Genomic DNA, 4,746 nt, shown 5'->3' on the forward strand with positions numbered 1-4,746 from the left:
TGAAACCGTTGGGCATGTCTGACTTGTGTCCGGCTGCGTAATTCCGTGGTGGCTGAAAAATCTGAAGTGAGAAATGTACACGACATGACAGCAGAAGCAGGAAGCGCTGGGAGTCATTTTCAACCAGAGAAAACCAAGCTACCCTAGCTCGGGACTCCCAGAAGACTATAGCTATCTAGACTAAATACTCGTCCGAGTAAAATAACGCATCAACAATTCATACACATCTTTAAAAGCACCGTTTAAAGAGCAGAGAATGCACTAGTGGCGCTGAATAGAACTTACGCCGAGCATCATAAATTATTATCAACGACACGCATATCGGAATACAGAGCAAAATGATATACAGATGTGTTCAGGGCACTACCGCAAACTGAGCTCTGTCTACGTGTTCAATTAGAAAAGACGCAGTTGGCAACTGTTTAATCATTCTGACAACCTTGGGAGCACGGAAATATCTGGCGCGAGAATTTGATATCTCTTCCTGTGAAGTTCTCTTGTCGGATAGTTCTGTGTACCCAAGTTTTTCAGAAGAATTACATTGTGTTCAACTACGTATTTTGTCATCGCACGTGTAGTCATAGCTCCGATGTTGGTGTTCATAAATGTTTATGAGGCCCTAACCATGAGTATGCTACAAATACGTAGAAAAAACACACTTAAGGCTGTAAACAGTCACGATGCAATACACTGCACAATATAGATTTCCCACCGATAGCGTCAGTCAGAGCATTATTTGTCTACAACATGCTTACGAAATATTTTTTTTCGATATCGCGCAGATCCAGATCAGTCATTCACACGCTGTAGCCTCTGCAGCTTCGCGCGCAGCCAACGCGAGGTTATTGGCTAGCAAGTTGTCCTTGTATGATAGAGATAATAAAGCGGCACGGCCTCAAGTCAGACGTTTGTACGATTCGTCATACTTTAGAAGTTCATTACCGGGCTCTCTCCCATATTATCATGTCTACGTTTGTTTGCAGTGCATCTTTTATAGACACCTGCGAAATACTACTGTAATATCCGTGATTTCAAAACGAACTTGTCACAGGTGACCTTGCGGGCTTCAGCGTATATCGTGAAAGTTCGCGGGTGGCGATGAGCGTTGTGTTGCGCGCAACAAGAGCGTGGGTTCTCTTGCGATACAGTTTCGTGGTGTGAACTCGCCAAAAAGGAGGCGAAGTGCCCCTCTGCTTCCAGGTGTCAGTACGTTTTTCCCCTAATTTGCGAAATGGGAGGTTAATAGCGTTCAATTTCGGCTGAAAACAAGCAATATCACCAGTGGGTACTACCATGCGCCAAAATATTTGGTGCTGAATGCTTGCAATTCATTTATGAATGTGAATTTAGATTCGTGCAGTTGCGCGTAGTATTATTAGGTTAAAGATTACAGACATTTGCAGATTATGGTTTGAAACTATGCGATGTCAGCTGTTTACAGATTATGTTGTCAGAATCATGTTCGCAGCCTTGCTTTTTGCAGTAATGGTGTTATAATACGTCGGTTCAATATAAAACTCTTCCAGCCAAACAATAGAAATTTGGTTGGCATTATTTGTTGCCGTTACCTCGAGCATTCTCTTCGTTAAACATCATTTCTCGAGCACTTCATTACAGCAATATGTACTGAAGCAACAGTCTGCCGGCGCTACGAGTTTTGCCGTTGGGATAACGGCACGATCACGGAATTGGCTGGTTGCTGTAGGTCACACTTGGCTTCCACGTTAGCACGCTCGGAAGATGCCGGTCGACTCGAAAAGCACCACTGTTTTACCGGCGTTGATCAGCGCTTAGAAAACAAGGGGATATGTACACGGTATTCCGCACCTAATCCAACTATAGGTCGGTGGTACAGATTCGACACGTAAGGAGAGCCTATATGTAAAAACACACCCTTTCTCATTGCCCCTAGATTGGCGGCTCTTTGTGCAGGCGATGACCACTGCGCAGACTGTCATCGCAGGAACCACGGTGGGAAATTTCTTTCTGTTGGCGATGGCCACTTTTTCTAAAAACGAGATACCACAGAGAAGGAAAGGAAAAATACAGTGTGTTCCGATTTGAATTGCTGTTTTGAGCTAGCACACTACACTGCAGCATGATGTTGCTTTCTTTGCAGCATGATGTTGCTTTTTTCTGTTGTTTTCTGTACCATCGGCACTACTGCCTCTGGATCACACCCGTCAGCCCCAGCAGACATCTTCTATTCGTGCAATATTTTCATCTTACGTTTGCCAGCCAAGTCAAAATTCAGAACAGCGGAAGATAGACAACCCAAATGTCATCGTCCGAGAGATGCCCAAGACTTGACACGTACTGTCCATCAAATCATACGTAGAAGAGTTAATTCCCGGTTAAGGTGGGTGCAGTTTTTCAAGGCAAAATCGTGCTTGAAATTCCAAATATAGCCGGACGCGAGATTTGCTTCGGCTAATTGCACAGTAAAAATGTTTACGCCCTTGGCGGTTTTTTGTCTGTTTTTTGTCGTACTGGTAACACCTTTACTGTTAGGGCCTTACAAAAGCAAAAATGAATGTAGCCCTTCGTACAGCCTTGGCCGTACAAAAATATCCGACAAGAAAATTGCACAGGGAGAGCTATGAAAGCCTGCTGTCGGATAGTTCTGTGGGCCTAAGGCTATCATAACCATTACACAGTTTCGAACGTCGTCAGAAATCATCGGTAGTCTAGTTAGGGCGCCGTTGTTGTCCCGTATAAAATTTTCTTACGCTTTAATGGTTGGGGTGCATCCAATGCGACACACTAACACCCTTAATGGTGTACGCACTTTTACAGTGCGGTGTTTTCCCACCATTAAAGTTAAGCGTTAACATTATGAATATGAAGGGAGATTGCATGAAAGCGCTATTTTCGTTCCTCCTGCATACTTTTAATAAGCGTACACCTAACCTGTGACGTCAGCCCGACCAGTTGTGGAAATTAAAGGTGATGCATCACACCCAGTCTTTCGTTTTTGCTTCTTATCTGTCTTGTCACGTATCTCCTAACAAAAAAAGAGAGGCTTTTTTTGCTATTTTATGAGGACAATTTAGTAATACAGCTACACTGAACTATCACTTTAGGCGGAGTATAGCGTTCTACATGAAAAGAAAAACACGACATCATTATGAGGCACTCCGTAGCGCTAGACTCCGGAATTATTTGGACCACCTGGGGTTCTTTAACGGGCACCTACATCAAAGGTCACGGATATTTTCGTATTTCGCTCCCATGGAAACGTGGCCACCATGGCCGGGATTTCATCTCGTTACCTCGTGCGTAGTAGCTTAAGACAACCGTCACTAAGCAACCACGACAGGTAATGTAGGCATATCTTTACAAATGGTGGTCAAAGAGAATCATGATGAGGCCATTTAGAGGTGAAGGCATTAAGATGAATTATATTGAGCACGACTTGACATGTTGACTGTTGCTCTAAAGCTATTGCGTTATGTGGTAGATATACCACATAACCACACTTGTTTGTTGACGAATGTGGCAAGTTGGAGTAAGCAAGGTTTTGTTATTAACACGTTCGTGCTCCGCGATAACGCTGCTACCTAACTGGCACTGCAATCTCTGAAGCCATTTTGCCTCTCCAAGGGGCCTATGTAGGCTCATTTCTCGCAAAAGTTAATGAAGATTCCGATGTGCGCCGTTGTAGAATATTTTCTTATTGCCTAACTCGTGCATAAGTAAAGCTTAAGGAACCCATTTAATAATAGACATCATCATGGCAAAGAACACTCTATTCATGATAATTTATATCGCTTCCGTTTCAGTTTGTTATCTCTGGGAATCGAGAGAAACAGCGTATGATGTCCCCAAGAACTGCCTGGACGCATACAAGAAGAGCTGCGGTGACGGCGTGACTCTGTATAGCAAGGACGCCTGCAGTACCAACTGAATTGCAAATTTTAAGCACAGAACTGGCATAGACTAGAAATAAATATTTGCAGAATGTATGCGAACTTCTGACATGGTGACAGAGTGAAACAGTTTGATCACCACGCCGACTCGAATTGCACAGGACGTTTTTCAAGGCTGCAAATGTGGATTATTGCTTCTTGTTGAGGGAATGTGAATGATCACTTCAATAAATATATAAGCACATTAAGAGTGTATACAATAGCTCTTCCAATTATTTTGCGTTTGAGAACTCAGCATTTTAATCTGTCGAATACATGCAGTAACCCCTAATTCTTATTGAAACCTAGCAGAGAAAGACCGGTGTATCTCACGACTGTTCAGAATTATCAAGCCGCAGGAGACCAAAGGGTAAAGCGCACAGGTGCCAGTTCCTGAAAACTTTCCCGAAACACTTAACTGCTCTTCCATATATTCCACTCACTGCATAAGAATTTTTCTCGCGTTTAGGGAGAGTAGGCATTCGTTGCCTCGATATGGGCAAAGCCATTTATTTTCTGGTAAAACTTACTAGGATTTTAAATATGAGCCAGCTCACGGGTTTTATATTTGAATTGACTATATACTTTTACAGCAATATAGTACAGTTAAGGACCTTGGCATAAATTTCTAATGCAAGCGGTACCGAAGATTTAAGAAAACTCAATATTTAGCTAGCACTGCTGTAAGTGCCAGCAACCCCCGAATTTTGTGAAAGCGAGCGAAATAAAATTTTGTGAAAATGAGAGGACAATGTCATTCAAGGGCAGGCATGAGTAAATGAAGCACCGATCTTGCTAACAATTCCTTAGACAAGTGCTTAAAAGCGTTATGTCAGAA

This window comes from Dermacentor albipictus, chromosome 5 (genome assembly GCF_038994185.2).
Source record: "Dermacentor albipictus isolate Rhodes 1998 colony chromosome 5, USDA_Dalb.pri_finalv2, whole genome shotgun sequence".
Lineage (NCBI taxonomy): Eukaryota > Metazoa > Arthropoda > Arachnida > Ixodida > Ixodidae > Dermacentor > Dermacentor albipictus.